The sequence below is a fragment of the Vicugna pacos genome, chromosome 3 (assembly GCF_048564905.1).
Source record: "Vicugna pacos chromosome 3, VicPac4, whole genome shotgun sequence".
Classification (NCBI taxonomy): Eukaryota; Metazoa; Chordata; class Mammalia; order Artiodactyla; family Camelidae; genus Vicugna; species Vicugna pacos.
This window is the reverse complement of record NC_132989.1, coordinates 79,610,059-79,625,110: the sequence shown is the minus strand read 5'-3', so window position 1 is coordinate 79,625,110 and position 15,052 is coordinate 79,610,059. Positions and strand designations below refer to the sequence as shown.

The 15,052-nt window shown below is 41.2% G+C and overlaps 1 long non-coding RNA gene across 3 annotated transcripts in view; it reads right to left on the bottom strand.

The window, feature by feature from the left end:
• Positions 1-13,860, bottom strand: part of LOC140695677 (uncharacterized) — a 108,717-nt gene extending 94,857 nt beyond the window's left edge. For all 3 annotated transcript variants that reach the window (XR_012071438.1, XR_012071437.1, XR_012071436.1), the window contains exon 1: positions 13,749-13,860. This is a non-coding gene — a long non-coding RNA (uncharacterized lncRNA). The remainder of the gene's footprint in view (positions 1-13,748) is intronic.
• Positions 13,861-15,052: the final 1,192 nt, after the last annotated feature.

The following is a 15,052-nucleotide window of genomic DNA, read 5'->3' as shown; positions in this document are numbered from 1 at the left end:
AGAATTCCTTATCATTTCAGACTTTCATGTACCTCTACACACACACACACACACACACACACACACACACACAATGCTCTCTTTTCACCAAAAATAAAGGGGAGGGACCATACTATTTACAGTTGTCTTCACCTTGTTTTCTTCACTTAAAATATATTACATACACATTTCTGAGACAGCACATAGAACTCATTTTTATCAACTGCATATTCCTCAGCTGTATAAAGTTCCAAATGTTATTTAACCTTTACCCCAATGACAGTCATTTTGGTTTTTGCTGCTGCTACTGTCTGGTTGATTTTTTTTGCCATCACATTCAGTGTTCCTGTAAAAATCCTGATACACATGCACAAGCACTGCTGCAAGAAATATTCCTAGAAATGCAACTGCTAGGTCATAACATGTTTGTATTTTTTAAATTTCAATAAATGCTCCAAACTGAGAAGAACCATTTCCTAAATAAAATGCAAGCTACTGTTATTATTGCCGTCCCCCAAAAAAGGTGATTAATAAGAATTTTACACTTCAAAGAAAGGGCATTGATGAATTTTTCTTTTTTTAAAATGGTGCTTTTCTTACTTAAATTTTTTTTTAAACCTCCAGGTTTGGCAAATACAATATTAAGATACATCATGAAGCAAATCACATTTTGTAATTAAAGTTAAGAAGATAAATTAAAGGAAGACAAAATGAACCAGTCCCAAATTTCGGTGCTGAACCTCATCCTTGCCTGATACCTCCCTGCAGTGGTTCTCTCAGTTATTCTAAACATTGATTACGCCTCAGACAAACCTGAATCAGAATCTTCAGGGGCGTGGCTTGAGCAACAGAGTTTTCAAATGTTTCCAGGTGATTCTGAAATATGGTGAGACTGAGAACACAGCTACAGCCCTTGCTAACTTCATAATTTATGAAACTTTAGCAAAAAGGTAACTCAGTCATTCAGTGGCATTGCCATAATAAAAGAACATTAAATAATAAAAGAACATTAAATTTTCTAAATTTCAAACGAATTGAATTTACTTTTAAAAATGCAACTTCAAATATTTTTTATTTTCTTGAATTTACCAACATGCAATAAACAGTTGCTCACAACACGTAGGTCAAAGAGAACAGAGTAGTGGTTACCAGAGAGTAAGGGATGGGACAGGGCAAAATGGATAAAGGGGAGCACCTGCATGGGGATGGATGGAAACTAACTTTTTGGTGATGAGCATGCTGTAGGGTCTACAGAAGTAGAAATACAGTGTTATACACATGAAACTTACATAAGGTTATAAACCAATGTTACCTCAATAAAAAATAAATCTAAAATATAAGTTATCACAGACAAACATACATAATTTTGACTATGACCGAAGTTATCTGTGACAGGCAGATGTATGATTCTATAGAAACCAAACAACAGAATTAGCTGTAATGTTGAAGAAAACAAAGAAAAACAGATGAAGCCAGGCAGGGTTCACACATATAGTGGGAGTCAAGCAGAAGTTTTTGAAGCCCAAAGCCATGGAAAAATTCTTTGAAAAGCCAGGACGGTCGGAGCTTCAGTTTTTAAAAAATAGATGGGCACCGCCCAATAAGAGGCAGATAACAACCTGGTAAATGATTATTATTATGGTGGTAGTGCAATCACATCATAATAGAGGAAAAAAATAATAAGAGAAGAGATTATCAGCACAGGAGGAGGTCAGGCCAGCAGCCAGCTCCAGTTCTTGTCAAGAGCCAGCGAAGATTCATAAAGTCAGAAAAGGTGATTGTGGAACAGGGACTTGGGAGGGACTGTTGCAGGAGTAAAACCCAGGCACCTTCTGCATAGAGTTTGAGTGAGGTGTCCTTTACCTTTTCTCCCACTAGAATCTTTGTGTCCAATGAAAAGTCAGCTATTTTAAACCAACAGGGGAAATATTATGCCAGTGAGTGCAGTGAAACTGCATCTTTTCCTAATAGTCAATGAGCACTCCACATTTCACATCAGTTTGACCATAGCCTGGTACACCATATTCAGCAATTTCTAGATGATTGAGCATTTAGAATTTCATTTTCTAGTTCTGTTATAATAGCAGCATCCCATACCCTTCCAACCTTTAAGACTAGGGTCTGGTTATAAGGCTTAGAAAATTCATTTGGTAAAAATCTACAGATGGAGTCAACCACATTTTTAAGAGTGGAACAACACCTGGAATCCTAAAACTAGAAAAGAGTGACCAGGACAAGAAAAACAGACGATAACCCATGGATTTCAGCATCCCTGCTCCTGGTTAGAACCAGGCCCCAGGCTGTCCAAGAAGGAACAAATGAAGAACTTGAACACATCAAAGACTGCATTCAACCTAATTTGAAGAATTAACCCAAAACCAGACAAAAGACTTTGTAAAATAGTAAACAAAGCAACACAAAAATAGAAACTTCCATGTATTACTTTCCAACACCATCAAGATAATGATAGAGGCCCCTTCACTAGAAGACAGAATGCTTCTTCCTACATCTCCTTCAAGGATGTGTGTTGTGTATAAGCCTTGCTACCATGACATCAAAATAATAATTTAACAGTGAAATCATATTTATTGCTTCCCCGGAAGATTGTTAAAATCTCATGGGCTTTTGTGCACATTTCAAAACAAAATTCTAGATTCACTACAATGTTCTCAATAAATACGTATCACTTTGCTAAAGTCTTGGAAACCAAACAAGAATAAGGCAAGAATGGGATAATGCTATCAAAAACGCTTGGGGATTTCTGAATGAGGAAAAGTTATCTAGTATTTCAGAGAGCTCCACAGTTAGAGCTTCTCAGAGGAGGGTGCACGTGGACGGAAACATGCCCAGTAACGCTACACAGGCACCTGCTCCTGGGAAAGAAAGAAGGTGACTTACAGGAAGAAGAGAAGTTCACAGCAGAAGCAGAGAGCTTTGAAGGTAAAAACAAAGGTGACTCTGATCCACAAAGCAGGAGGGACCCCACAGCACACATGCAGTAAAAATCTGGTATGACATTTACTAAGAAATAGAGAAAAGAAAACAGCGGGGGGATTCACATGGTGTACGTTCTACACAATTTAGCTACGCTATTCTTGTATTGATTTTTAGTTTTTATTCCAAGACACTTTGGCTTCTTTGTGGTGAGAGCTGAACAGAAATTAAACCAACAACTGGACCAAAAAAATGTTAACAAAAGCACACAAACCGTCATTGTTTCTGCTCCCTAACCAGTGCCCAATGCTGGCTGCAGCTAAGGACCTGCACTTGTTAGCTGGACTACCTCCCCACGAGAACGACAGGCTTGGATTTGTTTTCTTTTTGAACTGTTTCCTCTAATTTGACTAACCGTGAGGCTGGTTTATATGTTTACAAACATCAAGATCTGGATTGAATTTCCAATTGCATCGTCACTCAGCCTGTCAGCATCCCAAAGGCCCATGAGTGTAGGTCCCCTTTCAGGTGAGAGCCCAGCTGCTAAGTACAGACCTTTCTGACTTTCAGGCCAAATTCTCATTCAACTTTTGTGAGCTGGAGACGGTAATTAGAATATGAGTTGGAGGAAACGTTGGGAAAAGAAAACAAAACAGTCCAGAATCTCATTCTGCCCATCTCCCTTTCATATCAAATACTATGTATTTACAAAGATCCTTTGTCCTTCTGGGTAGGGAGGAAGAAAGCAGCTATTCATCACCAACCTGTACTATAAACCGTGGAGCAGCGGTAAACTGCCTGGGCAGAGGACATGGCTTGAACCTAACATCCTTACTCTTTCACATAGTGATTGTTGCCTTTTAGGGTCCTCCTGTTTCTGGAACGGTGGGGTCCCACATGTTGATCCCCACTGGGCTTGTTGCAGAGCCAGCCAGCTTTTAATGGGGAAAGACACAAAAGGGACTAACAACTGTTTCAATCTTTTCCTCTAAGTGAACACTCTTTTTTTCCCCTTCCCTTCTGCATTATCGTTGCCACGGTACTTTAAGCTTCTCCCATCATTAAGCCTTCTGAGTGAAATGTTGAACTGATTAATGTGGCATTTTCCACTAAACTGTTTCAGGAAATGTTGCACCTTACCAGTGGGATGCTTTTGAATAATGTAATCTCCTTAGTATAATTAAAACTAAGTTCTGAAGTTAGTACCTTTTCTCCCTGGAGGCACTCATCAAAATGTCAAGTGTTCTTTCTAGTAGAACTGCAATCCCATAATACAAACAAATATATTACCCACTGCTCCTCACTAGCAAGGGGCCCTTGTTGCATTTTATGTCACTTCATTTCTAACCTGGGCTAGCAGCACAAGAAATATGTTCACTGGAAACCACTGTGACCCCAGTACCCAGAGCAGTGCTCCATGTGAGCTGCATGGTTTGCATTCACTACTATTTCTTTTGACTATTTGTCTTCAACAGATGAACTTGTTGTTGTGGTGTTGTTATTAACGCTTAAAGAATATCAATGGTTGTAAAACTCATTTGCTTTCCACTTATTTTAAAAGGAAAAAAAAAAAATCAGGGACACAACGCCCTCTTCTGGTTGAGAAGCATTTAGAGGACTGTGAAAACCACAGCAACATTTTCAGATTTTTGAAGACTGCTTGGTATACAATGAATAATAAACAAGTAGTCAGCATTATTGCTTAAGTTTGTAACATCAGTCTCTCTAGGTGCAAGGTAAGGTCTGGCCTGAGAGGGCTGGTCCCAGCTGCCTGGCTTTTAGGACCTCTGGAAGGAGGGAGGTGGGAGGACCATTCCCCACGTGGCTATGAAATTAATAATAGAAACTGATGTCAAGGGTCCCATCCTTCTCTGGAACAAATATTAAATCCAAGACAAGGGTAAGTTCACTCTGCCAGTTCAAGAGACTTCTCTGTGAGTGGATAGCAGAGAGAACTTGATATTTCTTGCTAACTACTGGCTTTCTCTAGAAAAATCTGAGAGGGTTTTGAAAGTTTCCAAATAGCAGCCTATTATTTTCCTATGATTATAATTGCTCTAATGGTTTGCTTTCCGAAGACTGTATTAGAGTCTCCTCCAGAACCTGCACCTGCCTTTGAGGAGCCCCATCCCCAAATCAAACGGCCCTGCCAGTCTCCATCTGGGAAGGAGGTAGGAGGCAGTGACAAGGAAAACGCAGACTCCGGGAGACAGAAGGAGCCCAGCAGGACTTTGAAAGAGAAATATTCAGTGCTGGAACGTGCTTCTTACCAAATAATGTTTTCACTCTCTAGAAAAACATGCTTCTTTCCAGGCTGAAAGCCAGGCTGGCTGCCACTTCTCCTCTCTTTGCCTGCCAACTAGTCATTAGCAAACAATGAATGACAGGGTGACTGCAAAAGAAGGAAATGGGCATCAGCAGCAAAGGGAAAGCGAGATCGGGTCAATGAGAAGACATTATCCAAGTACCGGGCTGGAGGCTGCCCTTTTCACTGGGAGCTTCAGGATAAAGAAAAGGGCGAGGTCAGCAGAGCTAGGAATGCTGTCTCCTGGCCACATGACTGGGCAGGGGCCTCAAGACACATACACCTGCGGACATGCACACCTGGGGATGTGTGTACCTGGGGATGTGTGCAGCTAAGGGTTTGCAGACCATGACAATGGCTGGGGCAGGGTATTTTCTATACCTGGACAATGAAAGAAATTCTTGGAGTGAAAATTTCTGGAAAGTAGTTTTCAGAACATCCAAGTTAAAGCTCTTTGGATGACAAGTATTAGAAACCCTCTTATTTTAATACAACTTAAGCAAAAAACAAGAATTTATTGGAAAGAACTCCTGGAGTGTCTGATACACTCCAAGGGGAGGAATTACAATGGGGGCAGGCTCCTTGTGTGCCTCGAGTGGGGAACCAAAAAGCAGTTAAAAAACAAGGCAGCCACCCCTGCTGCCTGCCTAGCTCTATTCCTCCAGCACCACGTGGCTTCTCACCTCCCTGCTTCTTTCTTCTCTCTAATTTCTTCTTCATGTGTATATGTCTGGGGGCCACAGCCGCAGAGTTTAATTGCCACAACTTCAAATGACCTATAAAATGAATAACTAGCATCTATTCATACCCGTTCCAGATTTCCAGGAGAGACCATTTGCTCCAGCCTGCTTAGGTTCACCTGTTTTCTAAGCGGCCATGAAAAGAAGGAAAGGTCATGCACTATAATCATGGCAATCGGGATTCACCCTAGAGAAGAGGGTGATGGACTGGGAAGAAAATCTAATAATAAACACATTTTCACATTGACTCTAAAGGACCTTGAAGTGCAGGTGAAGTGGTTTTATTTATTTATTAAATGTAAAATAATGAGCAATTTTTGGATTTTTTTCCCAGAATTTTGCCTGTTCTGAAAATTTTTAAAAAGAAGGGAGGAAGGGGCACCAAATTGTACCCTACTATATAGTGGAAAAATAACTAACTTGGGAGCTGGGTGATCTGAGGACTGCTCCTGGCTCCACCAAACTGCATGTGAGCAAATGATGTAACCTCCTAACATACTTTTCTTATCTACAAATAAGAAATAATAGTAGTTACCCCATCTGTGTCACAGGGCTGGATAAGAGGGAGACGTAAATATAGGAGAGAGAGGAATTAGGAGAGTTTTGGTGTTCCATGGTTAATAACTATAGAGGCGTGGAACTACATTACAGATGGCTACAAGAAAGAAAAACAATGGAATTGCTCCAGTTGCCATCAGCCTTATGTGTAGGACTCTGGAGGGACTAAGCTGTAAATTTTTAGAGTTAAAGTCTTCCAAAGCTAGAGCAGTCGCTGAGGAAGTAATATAATAATAAAAACTAGGTGGAGATTGATGTTGGTGGGTGAAATAGGGAAGCTCCCACTGATACCCACTGGGTCAGAAACATGGCAAATCCAAGGCCGGCGCGTTGGATGTAACCCTTTGTTTAGCAAAGTGATTCAATGGGACTAAAGTGCTGCTTTACTAAATTGAGTTAAAGCTTGTTATTGCCAGCCAGGGTGTGAAGGGGCCGGGGCAGAGTGACATCTGCCCAGCCCCGGGGGATTAGGCTGACTTCTCCGGCTTAGTATCTCCCTCCTCCCTCAACGACTTTCATGCATCCCTTCTTGAAGATGCCTGCTCAGAGAAAATGACTTCCCCAAAAAAAACACCATTCTTCTGGCAAGTGTGTCTTCCCCAGTTTGTTGTGAGACCTGGTAAGATAATGGATATAAAAGTGCTTTGAAAACCATAAAGCACTACACAAACGTAAGTTACTATAATTATGATGATTAACAATGTCATAAAGGGAAATCATTAAATCAGTCACATAAATTGACACATGCACTCAGTACCTGAAAGTAATCAAGCAGGGAGCCTAGAGCAATTTGATCATCTTCCTCTCCTTCCAAGTTCCTTTCCATTAAGCTTTTGCAGGTTTGTGCATCCATAAAATCAGAAGATATATTTGGCTCCAGGCTTTCTCTTTCTCAGCTGAATGGAGGAAGGCCTCCTTTGATTATTCCTTATTCCAAATCCAGGAAAGGGAAAATGTTTGTCTGTCTGTGGGATACCCCCCATGCTACCTACCAAGTGTTGCAGAGAAATGTCAAATCAGAGCTGAATTCTGGTTTCGTCTTCAAGTTCCTTGCAGCCAAGATGGGGAATGCAAGGGTTGAAGAGGTGAGAGAAGGAGAAGGAGAGACAGAAAGGCAGAGATAAGGACACAGAGGGACACAGCCAGGCACAGGGACCACTGTGTTCAATGGGCCTTCTTGTGGCTCAACAGAGATTAAATGAAAGAGCAGCAGTCATTCCTGCAGCTCCATATTACAAGGGACTCTGAAGTACAGTGATCTTATTCCAAAAATAGGCAAGCAGCCCATAAGAGCCACTCTCAGGTAGCAACCAGTACAGCCTGAGGTTTTAGGTCAAAGATAGCCATTTTGAGCTACAAACAGACTAAAATCCAAATTGAAGGACTATGGTAGAGGACAGTGGAGGCTCTTCCAGTCAATTCATGAAGGTATAGGTAGAAATTGGAAAAGAGTCTATTTAATGAGTGTAGGAAATCCTTTGGCAACACACAAAAATCTGTATTTTGTGAAATAAAAAATGATGGAACTGAAGAGAGGAAAGCATAATTTGTTCCTGGATGTGACTGGAAAAGGGGAGTGAGAAGCATTTTGGGAAGAGATAATGTTTGCCAGTTTCTAAGTGTAAGACTGCAAATTCAAAGCTCAAGAAACCTTTTCTCTAGGTTCCTTATTTGCAATTAAAGTATGCTGACTGACAGAGTTCTGGGTTATCTGCAGCTCCTAAAATGACGGCCTTCTATTCAAACTCACCAGACTCATAGTAATGACCATTCTAGACCTTGTGTCCAAATAATAATAATAACTCTTATGAAGATTAAAAGGAATGATAAATAAGTAGAAAAACAATCCTACTGAATTATCTTTTGAAAAATGAAAACTCACATAACTTGCTATACTTTTTAACTGGGCTTTTAAATAGTAGGATTACTACTCTTTTCCTTACCTTCCTTATAGCTTTTAAGAATGTAACTCTTTGTTCCTTCTCACAGGAGTAGTGGGGGAAATGATGAAGTTTAGAGTCAGAAGACCTGAGTTCTAGTTCTATCTAGTTGTGTGATCCTAAGAAGTCACTTAATGTTTCCAAGTATATGAAATGAGAATGATGATACATGTCCTTACTACTTTAAGGAATGAATGGGTAGGAAAGATGAGAATATGTATGTTAAAGAATGTTATAATGTATGCAAAGTCTTACACTGGTAATAAACCAATTTTAAAGATCACAGAATTACAACTAGAAGGTAACTTAATATCAACCTGTCCTAAGATTTTCAAGTCTTTTAAGATGAAGGACCTTGTCTTAGTCATTGCAAGCCATTATGACAAAGCACCACAGACTGCGTGAGCTATAAACAGCAGACATTTAGTTCTCACAGTTCTGGAGGCTGGAAGTTCAAGGTCAGGGCACCAGTATGGTCAAGTTTTGGTGAGAGCCCTCTGTCAGATTATAAATTGCAATCTTTTCGTCATATCCTCACAGAGTGGAATAGAGCAAGAGAGCTCTCTGGGGTCTCTTTTTTAAGGGCACTAATCCCATTCATGAGAGCTCCACCTCTATCACCTGTGTACCTCCCAAGGGCCCCACATCCCAGTATCATCACATTGGAGGTGAGGATTTCAACATACGAATTTGGGGGAGACACAAACATTCGTCCGTAACAGACCTTTTCTCCAAACAAAATCATACATAACAAATAAAAAGCAGAACCGTTATTTTAAAGCAAGGAAGGGGGAAGTACCAGATCCCAGTTAGATTTACACCACAACCAAGCCCAGGCCCACAGCACCCCTGGCCCAGCAGTCTAACCTTGACCCTGGGAGAGGGGAAAATGTAGCGTTAGGTATTATTCAGTGTACAAATTTTAAAATTCACTGATATTTTCCAGCCTCTTTAAATTACAGTTGAGGAAACTGAGGTAACAGAGTGGATTACAATCAGTTCTGCTATAAAATATGCTTCTAAGATACCAATTAGTTCATACATGGTTGGTATATAGGGGAATTATGTCAGTAAAATATAGATACTATGTTGGTTTATGTATGGTTTTTTTCTTAGACAAGAGGAGCCAGAATAAAATGAAGAAATAAAGGGAAAAGCCCTCATCTCTGCTGTCATACAGGCAGGAGTACTTTTAGCTCTATTAAAAGTAAATAAATACAGGCATATTTTGTTTTATTACATTTGCTTTATTTTGCTTTGCAGATACTGTGTTTCTCATAGTTTGAAGGTTTGTGGCAACCCTGGATTGAGCAAGTTGGTTGGTGCCATTTTTCCAATAGCATTTGCTTACTTTGCATCTCTGTATTAAATTTTGGTAATTCTCGCAATATTTCAAACTTTTTCATTATTATTATATTTGTTATGGTGATCCATGATCAGGAATCTTTGATGTTACTGTTGTAACTGTTTGGCAGTTTTTAGCAATATTTTTTAATTAATAAGGTATGTACATTTTTTAGACATAATGCTATTGCACACAGTAGACCCTAATAATTTAGTGTAAACATAATTTTATGTGCACTGGGAAACCAAAAACCTTGTGTGACTCGCTTTATTGCAATATTCACTTTTTCACTGTGGTCTGGGAACAAACCTGCAGTATCTCTGAGGTATGCCTGTGAAGAGAAGTACCTACATGGCTCTCAGCTTGTGGCAGGCTGCACTTCTCCTGTGCCGACCTTGACAGCAGCACCACTAGCTCACGGCTCCACTTCTGTCTACATTACCTCAGTGCCCTCAAGTCAGCATTTCCACCCTATTGCTTTTGTGCTTTTTAAATATCCCATGGCGGTCTCTGGCTATGCCAAATGCTTGGGCTTTGCCAAGAATCTACAAGGGTGCTGTATAAGTCAGTTCAGGCTGGGTAGTTTAAACAACAGAAGTATATTTTTTCATAGTTCTGGATCTGAAGTCCAAAATCAAGGTGCCTGCGGAGTTAGTGTATGATGAGACCTCTCTTCCTGGCTCACATGAACTCTCTCTGGGTGCTTAGAGAGAGCACACACTCTGGTGTCTCTTCCTCTTCTTAGAAGGACAACAGTCCTATCTGATTAGGGCCCTGCCCTTATGATCTCATTTAACTTTAATTAACTCCTTAAAAGTCTATCTCCAAATATGGTCACATTGGGGTTTAGGGCTTCAATATACAAAGGGGGACGGGGGTGCAGCAAGGACACAATTCAGGCTATAACATGCACCAGTCATGTTTTTGTTGTTGTTCTTAGTGTTGTATCAGTTTTGAGTGGTCTATCCTTCACTCCATATTTCCCATAGGGTTGAAAAGATATTTTTAAATGCCTAATGTTGGTGAAGATTTGAGGAAATAGTCACTCTCTTACACATCAAGTGATAAATGAAATTGACACAACACTTATGGATGGAAATTTAGCGATACGTGTCAGAAGCCTAAAAGTTCTGCATATCCTTTGACTCAGACATTCCATTTCTAGTTATTTATCCTAAAGAAACACCAAACTGGAGCTTCTAGGATATTTACTATAGCATTAGCATTTGGAAAAACGAAAGTACTCTAAATGTTTAATAATAGGAGACTGGTCTATCACATGATGAAATTCTAAATTCTATAAAGCTATTAATGTAATAATGTAGAACATGGACCACAGAAATAAACATTTAATATAATAAGTGAATAAAAGTAAATTAAAATTATGTGACAGATATCACATATGATGTCCTTTTTACTAAAATATTACATTGTACGTTATGGATAGGAGATACACTTTAAAAACTACTTCTAAGTGCTAAGATTAAGGCTGATATTTATTTTCTTCTGTTTACTCCTTTTTCCACAATGAACAAGCATCATGTTTGTAAAAAGGAAAAAATACACACACACACACATAAGTGTTTAAACTGTTAGAAGAGTAGCAACTGTAAGGCAAATTAGAACTCTTCTCTAAAATGATCATCTGCATCCATCACCCATTTCTTAGAATTCTGTACATGCTATGAATTCCCCAAAGACTGTTCTTTCAGATGAAGAAGCCACAAAGGAATTACAACAACAAAAATTTCTTTCTAGACAAATAATCCTTATTAGGCAATCAATCACCCTGTCTTCTCTTACTCTCCATCTCCTCAAAAATCAAGCAAAGGAGGAGCTAGCAATACGGCTTAACACCAACACTTTCCTAACAGAATATGTCCTGCTGTTTTCTACAAATTTGATAGCTTGAGAGACCAAGGAACATGTCTAGGACTGCCCTGAAAGGTGATTTTAAACATTAGCATCATCCTTGTCAAGTAAAGATAGCCTTTCCTTTGGAGACTTGAACGGTTCCTTCAGAGTGGTTCAGGTCTCAGAGGCAAATATGTATCCAGGCACTGTGGCGGAGAGTATTTGCCAGTGAGAATATCAATGCCCAGATACACACGCAGTATGTGTTTTGCTACAAATGTTTTCCCAGTAAACAAGAATGGAGCCATCAAAAGAAAGGGAACACTAATTTTAAATCAATTAAATTCAAACAGAAATGCTTCCTTTGGGTGTAGTTGTCTTTTAGTAAGCACACTAATTTTGGAGACTTGTATTATTTACTCACAAATTGTTTTTGAAGTATCTGTGGCACTGAGAAGTTGAAGTCAAACCCATCTCTCCTTGCAGCTCCCTCCCAGTCCATGAACTACTGAGGGTGAAATTTAATGGGGCCATTACTGTTCATCACCTTGCTCTAGTCAATACAAATGCACACTCGATCGTAGTTGCATAACAGAGCATTCCTGTGCACTGCTCATTGAGGTGAAAGGGGATGCCCAGGAAATCAGGAATCATGTGGTTCTGTGGGTCCCTCTTCCAGTCACATTAGGACCACTAGACAGAAGAAAATGCATCAATATCAGCTGCTGGCCAGATATCAGTTTGGGCAAGAGAATGGACTCTGGACTCTGAGATCTGCCCAAAAAGAGGGAGACTTAGTCCTAGATCTCACTTTAAAATGTGCCTATGGCCCTGAGTGGCCTCAGGCACTCGGGCCACATGGGAAGGGAAAGGTAGCAAGGTTTGTGTCCCTGCCAACCCAGCTTAAACACAGGGAGGATGACAGTCTGGAGCCTACAGAGATAAAGTAGTTGGATCACATCCAAGAAGAGAAAAATCTTCCAGAGATGACAACCATAGCCCAGCATCTTAAACAAACAGATCAAAGGTGGTACAAGGATTGCTGCCCATGTTTGCTCCCCTTCCAATGCAAGGGTCACTTAACATCCAGTGCTTGGGTTTAGATGTGCTGTCACTGTTTTTATTGTTGTCTGGGGTGAGTTACTGGATTGAAAGCAATTTGGGTATTGTCTCCTCCATGGGGTTGTGCAGCCAAAAAGAGATTGATGAAAAGCAGGGGTTTGGGGCAAATGATTCCAACAGAGCCTTCCTCAGAGCAATACAAATGATAAGGCTGTTACTTGGGAAAACAACAGGCCATAAGAGTGATTTCATTGTCTCCGATAGGGAAGGGTGGGCATAAACATTAAGTACAGTTCATGACATGGGGGAATGATGGATGATAGGATGCTACAGTCTTGTTTCCTCATAAGGATTTCTCAATGTTTGCAGGAGCTGTATTTTTATACAGTCCAGGAGGCAGCACAACAACTCGGCAGCAGTCCTTAACATCCGTACAGCACTTCAATTCTTACCAAACCCTTGAACACACACTGTCACAACTGATTGTCAAACACACACGCTGAATAGGAGTAGGGCACGCTCTGTTTTACTAATGAAGAAACTGAGGTTCAGAGAGCTAAATGACTGGCCTCAGTTTACCCAGCCAACAGTGTTCCTTCTGAAACACCACCATGCCCACTCAGGAGAAATCAGGAGTCTGGTCATTTTTTACTTGTTTCTAACCAACTACTTAATGAACCTGTGTTATGTCTCAGTTCTACTTCTATACAATGGGACTATTAATAATAAGGTAACGACGCTTATTTTAAAATAAGGATTGTACGACTGAAAACTGGCAACATTTTAAAAAGCCTGGCAGGATACATTAGAAGCCACAAGCAAGCCTCGGACCACCAGTAAAAGTAATTCGTTAGCTCCATTTGAAGCCAACAAGAATAGCAACCGCCATCTGAAAGATGGTCCCCACACACCCTCAATCTTCAGCCATGGTTTAAATACAAGGTGATTCTAAGGGAAGAGAAATTATCACCAGCAAAGCCCATGAACAATTCCTGGGAAATAAAAATAGAAGCTAGATAATAAAGACTAACCTTTTTTTCTTTGTGTTTAGTCTAGTTTCACTTGCTCCCGGGGGCTGCATACAGAGGCCTTGAACCGCTCACCTCAGAACAGAGTTCCTTGTGCGAACGGCGGAACCCGGAACCTCAGCTCTGGCGTGTACAGAAGCGCCAAGATGGCGGAGGCGGGCCGTGTGCAGAGACGCTGCGCCCGGCGCCGCCGCGATCGGGCACCTGAGCGGCGCGGCCCCTCCCCCACTCCGTCCCGGCCCCGCTGGCGAGATCCCTGTAGAGCGGCACCGCCGACGGGCTGGCCGGAGAACACGGACTCTTGAGATTAAGTTCACACCTCTTCATTCTCCGATCAAAAAAAAAGGCCTTCCTTTGCTTCTGAACCAGACTGGGGCTTGTTCTGTTGGCTCCCAGGGCACCAGGCAGGAGGACTTCTGTTGCAGGGACTCAAACAGGTCAGTAACACAATCTCATTTTAATCTTGGTCTCATGTTTACGGACATTTTAATAAAAATGATTGTAAGTAACATTACTAGCTTACATTTGTGGGTTGCGTTAGTGACAATCAAGTGAAGAAATAGAATTACACAGCATTAGAACTGAAAAGATTCTAGGAGAAACCGAGGTTTTACACAGAACAAAACCTCATAGTTAAGCAAGCACAGGACTGGACCACGGGTTGGGAGCGAGCCCAGGAGTGAGGGGTTGCAGCCCCAGTCGTGTGGTGGTGTGTGCCTGATCTAATTTAACCCTCATTCCACCCCTGAAGACAGGTAGAGATGAACATTCTTACCACCTGACAGTGGAGCCCCGTTGGGAAGGTGAGCAGACTGAGAGAGAGAGACAGCAAGTGTGGCACTGGGAATACACATTACACTTGGAGTTGGCAAGCCTGAGCTTGAATAGCAGGTCCACAACTTGCTAGTGTAAAGAAAGGCCTTAGAGTTAGCTTCTGAATCCCCCTGGGTGCCAGGAAAAATTTAGTGAATTAACCAGACAGGCCTGTGCTCTCTCAACCCTGCATGCATCCTTCTCCATTTAGCTTTGTGAAGCTAGAGCTAGAAACTTACAGCCATGTTTCCCAGGCTCCCTTGCCCAAGACTTCGTATTAATTTCTACCAGTAGGAGGCACTGGGGCAAGATCAGAGGGCGGGAGCAGAGGAGAAGCTGTGCTTTCGTGCTCTTGCAGCATCTTTGGAGGTGGCTGCCTCCCTTTGTGATTCTAGCTCCTACAGAGGGGCTTCTCTCTGTGGCTCTAGCCCAGCAGCAAATGATGCTCCAGGATTCTGTGAACATGCTCTCCTCCCTCCGCGTCCCCCAGCCCT